The 5,218-nt window shown below is 39.4% G+C and overlaps 1 pseudogene; it reads left to right on the forward strand.

Annotated features, from left to right (window-relative positions):
* Nucleotides 1-798: 798 nt before the first annotated feature.
* Nucleotides 799-4,291, forward strand: LOC120294599 (annotated as a pseudogene).
* Nucleotides 4,292-5,218: the final 927 nt, after the last annotated feature.

The raw sequence follows: 5,218 nt of genomic DNA on the forward strand, positions 1-5,218 counted from the left end.
TTTATGTCATTATTTGAGATAACGTCTACTTTGAATTCTTATTTGAAAACTTAGTTTCACTTCAAGTCCTTATTCAAATTTTCGCTATACATATTATGGACAACCACACCTCGTCTCATATATCAATAATTCACATTTTTCATTTTAATTGACAAATAAAACATAAAACGTAAGGGAATCCTTATAGAATTTTTTATTTATTTATAAAAGTCCTCGATTATCATCACTTGCACTTAAAAGTTAAAAGGAAGGGTCCAATCTTTTGGACCATTTGTTCTTTTTAGTGAAACTCGAGATTGGTTAACCAACATCAGAACTAGATTATCTACTAAACAAGTTTCATGATTAAATAAGTTGAAAGGAAATGTACAGTGTTATGAAATAAATTTGGATTCTGTTTGTTTCGTGTAAAATGAATAATTTAAAAAAAATATTTTGCTAAAAATAATCAATCATATCATTTAAAAGAAGTAATCAATAAATAACATTTTCAATAGTGAAAACAATTAATGTCTTAATATTTTTGTGGATGATGAGCATGTTTTTTTGTTCATTCATTTTTATAAGCGATACAAACAATATTTATTAAAAAAATTATATTTTGAATAATTCATATTTCATGAAATAAATGCGCATTTAGTGCAAGAGACTAAGCCCCAGAAGTGGGCTTATCACTGGGCTTATGGGCTCTAGAAGATTGACCCAGGGACTCGTTTATAACTTTCAACAGAAAAAGGTGCCGGATCTACAAAATCCAAACAGCTACTGGAGCGAATGGCAAATATGAAGAACTTTCCTCCTCGCTCTTCTTCCGCGGAAAAAGCAGCAGCCTCTCTCTCTCTCTCTCTCCAGCTGAAACAGCCATGGCCATGCCGCCGAACCTCTTCCAACCTCTGTACCAACCTCAGCAGCAGCAGCAGCAGCAGCAGCAGAAGGAGTCGTCTCCTTTCAGGTATCCGCGCCTCGTACGGAAGGAATCGTCGTACTCGTGTTCTACACCTCGCTTACGGTTTTCGCTCGTTGTCTGATTCCTCCTTATCCGATTCAATCTGACCCTTTTTCCTCCCTTTCTTTTGGCGATCGCGAAGGAATTTCTACGCAGACGGCGGTCAGGTCTCGCCGCTGGCCGCGTTCTACGGCCCCGGCGCCGTGCGGGATCGGCCTCAGCATCCTCCATACGCACCTCCCTGTAAGAATCCCCCATCCCTAATCCTATCTTTCGTTCGTTTTTCCGTTATCTGCGGGAGGAAGTTTGGAAATCGCAGTAATGGCGAGGCGATTTGGATTGAGGAACGCTACTTGTGATTCTTTCTCGTGTCTCTCGAGGAACTGCGGAAATGGAATTCAGCTAGGTTTCATCTTTTTTTTTTTTTTGTTGAAAATATTGAGGTCAATCCGCCCTTTCCAGAAGCTGAAGTTTTCTTTCGAAATGTGAAGGACTTCTTACTGGTTTCCCTGCTCACTATGTGTACTACTTCCGGACCCGAATGTTGATTGATTGATTGATTGATTGATTGATTGCTCAGTTGTTTTCGTGATGGCTCGACATTGTTGCTAATTGTGGTGTTGCTGTTGTGTGCTCTTTGTTTAGTTAATGTTGTCGGGGTGGCGCCTGGTACTCTCCCTGCTGCAGATGGGAATGACGGTGGGGCTGATCTGCAATTCAATTTTGGGCTGGAACCCAAGAGGAAAAATTGGAAGAGCAAGATCTGTTCGAGAACAACAATTCGCAAGTGTCGTCTATCGATTTCTTGCAAGCTAGATCGGTCTCTACAGGCTTAGGTTTGTCCCTTGATAACAGCAAAATGGCTTCTTCCGGAGACTCTGCCTTGTTATCGCTCCTTACTGATGATGTTGATCGAGAGTTGCAGCAACAGGATGCAGAGATCGACAGATTTCTTAAGTTTCAGGTTTGTTAATCTTTCACTTAGGTGTCCATTTTGATCTCAGCTCTGCGTATTTTGATATATTTTCTCTGTTGGTTGTTTTATTTTGTCATTTGATTACAATTAGATCAGTAATTAGTTCTGGAAGGGCACCTTGATTTGGTATTCCAGGAATATATATTGCCATTTCCTGATAGGTGAATGCCAACTATAGGCCATGATTGTATCTTATGCCCTGGTCTTTTCTCCATCCCCATATGAAAGAGAAAAAAAGGAAGTTCTTGTGTCACTGTCACCTGGATTTGTACTCTGTAAACCAGTGGACAATATTTTCAGATTGTAAGAATGTCTTTTTCAGTAGATTAGGAGCTCAAATTCCAGGGATTATAGAGAAGTGCATTGCATTGGGTTTTGTTTTGAAGTGAGTTGCTGAGTAAATTTGCACCTGCTGGTAGTATTTAGTATGTTGTATAACTGTTGCCTTACCCATTTGACAGTTAGAATTCGTAAGTAGTTGTGGAATTGCAATTGTAATTGCTGTATTGTCAGAAAGTGTTTCTTTCAGCATTTTGAGTTGTCAGAGAGATTCACTCCCCAATAAAAGTAATGAAGAGTCCTGGAAACATGAGAACAGATCTTGGAGTTCCCTGTCAGCCATACTTGTCTCTTTCTGCCTGGTGCGGGAACAAGATCTGTGTGGGGGCACCTCAAAAATCACTTGGGCCAGTCTTGAAGCTGTGCCTCCCGAAGCTTCTGGAGGGGCAAAAGAGTAGAGGACTTTCTTTTCCAGGACAATGGCCATATATATTCTAAAATATGCAAAAGTTTCAAGGCTTGGAGAGAGGGTTTCTTTTCCAGGACAATGGACTTATGTATTCTGAAATATGCAAAAGTTTCAAGGCTTAGCCTTGCCTACAAACATTTTACTAGCCCAGAAATGTACCAAAAAGAATTCCAGGACAAGTAGACTTGACTGTTTTTCCTTGGGACTCATGCAATATGTATGTAATATGGCAGATTCAAAATACTCTGTAAGAATGTTATTAAAAGAAACCTGTAAGAAAAGTCAATGGACTTGTTGCAATTGCAAAGTTGCACTAGCCCCAATAATATGTTTAAGATGTGTATGCCATTGTTACAGTTGGGATTAAGGGACTGAGTGTGTTATCTAGTTGGACTTGTGGAGGAATCAATGTTGTATTGTTGCTCTAGATACTTTGAGGAAGACCTAGGAGATCAAATATATATTCATGTTCAGTTTATGAGCAATTGAAATTCATGTTTAAAAATGGGTTCCATGTGATTGATAAATACCTAGTGCAAGTCTAGTCCTTCCAATATGCAAGTGCAAAACATAATGAGCACAAGAAAGGAATGTTTTGACGTATATACTGGTCAAATGCAGATGTGGAACCAGAAAATAGCACCGGATGGATGTGCATGTACACTTGTTCTTCCACTTATCAATCTTCAGGCACAATGCATTAGTGAAATAGGTAGATGTGGACCTGCTGTTAGTGTGGGGACTATGATGTCTTGACACCTGGGAAATACATCAAAGATGTGGTGGGCAAGTATGATATGTGTTAAGGTTGGAGTGGCAAGTTGTCAGTACTATGGTAATCTGTTCAAAACTCAGTTTTAGACTGTCCTGTACTGTGTTTCTTCTATTCTCCAGTGTGGAATTTTTATAGTATTGTAAGAAAACTCTGTTTGATTTCTTGGACATTACAGCTAATGTTGAATTGAACTGGCCAGTTTCATTTGTGCTGCTCTAAGGTGATGCATCTATAAAAAGACTATTGGCTTAGTCAGTAACTGTCTTTCTTCCAATTTCAGGCTGATCAACTTCAGAAATCTATTTTACAAAAGATTCAAATTGGCCAACTTCAGTCTATTTCATTTGTTGAGGACCAAGTCCTTCAGAAAATCCAGGAGAAAGAAGGAGAAATAGAAAGCATAAACGAAAAAATAAGGAACTCAAGGAACAGATCGAACATCTCAACGTTGAAGCAGGTGCTTGGCAACAGCAGGCTAGATACAGTGAGAACATCATCACCGCTCTTAAGTTTAATCTTCAGCAAATCTATGCTCAAAGTAGAGATAGTAAAGAAGGTTGTGGTGATAGTGAGGTGCATGATACAGCTTCTTGCTGCAACGCTCGTGCGACAGACATTCAACTGCTTTGCAACGGAACCAATGGTACAAAACAGATGATTTGTAAAGTTTGCAGAGTCAATGAAGTATGTATGTTGTCGTTACCTTGTAAGCATCTCTGCCTTTGTAGATACTGTGAGAGTAAGCTTCAGGTTTGTCCTGTATGCCAGTCGCCGAAGTTTCATGGCATGGAGGTCTATATGTCATGATAGTTAGAACAGCTGAATGTTAAATACCTTCATCTGGTAGCTAATGGCTCAATTTTTAGGTATCAAAGCAGAAGATTTAGTGTTTGAATTGATCTTCAGATCTTTATTTGCCTCTCCACGGTTTAAATTTACGCCAAAATTTTAGAGCATTTAGAGTATAGTCACACTTCCGCCTAACAAGTTAAGCTTTTAGGGCCGTTATAAATAATGTGGAAGTGTCGTACGACCCTAGAAACTGCTGCATTGTTTGTATCTTAATCCTTTCTTTTAGTTTGTGATGTGTTAATCTCACAGAGCTTGCCCATTCTGTTTGTAAGTGCGTTGCCTTTTTTTTTTTCCCCTGTTAGCTTTGCCCCTAGGACAGACTTGCAATGGCACGTGTTTGTTCTTATGTTGTTACCCTTCTTCAGTAATCCGGAAATATTTCCACTTCCCTTTCAATGCGACGACGCAATTCCAAAGAAGCTTCTGATATTCATTTCAACCGTAGTCCTGTATTTCTTGGACTTCTAATTGAAGGGCCTCAGGAGTGATCGGAAAGTTCTCTCAGTATTTAAGTAGTGAAACCTGAATTGCACAATTGGGTTCCCCAGTGGATTTTGGGTGAGATATTGGTTAAATACCCGAAACCTATATTTTACCGAAATGGCTTGATGTTATCGAGAGGGAGGCTAAGTCTAGCAAGAATAGTCGCCAGAGTAATTTTTTTGGGTCTAGTGCCAGAGTAATTTAAACGGATGTTTTTCTAAAAGTTTTAATGTCAAAGCGATGATCTTAAAGTTTTGATGCTACGTTAGGTGCTGTAAGATGGCTTTGACATCGGTTCTATACTTATCTCATTTGAAGCCCGGCTTCTCTTCCGTGCATGTGTGAGTAACGTCATTTCCTCATCTTGGCAGCATTTCTCGACCTTCCTAGTTTTTTTTTACGGGTCTTAGCGGTGTGTTTGTGTATGCGACATCTGAC

Source organism: Eucalyptus grandis, chromosome 6 (genome assembly GCF_016545825.1).
Source record: "Eucalyptus grandis isolate ANBG69807.140 chromosome 6, ASM1654582v1, whole genome shotgun sequence".
Taxonomy (NCBI): Eukaryota; Viridiplantae; Streptophyta; class Magnoliopsida; order Myrtales; family Myrtaceae; genus Eucalyptus; species Eucalyptus grandis.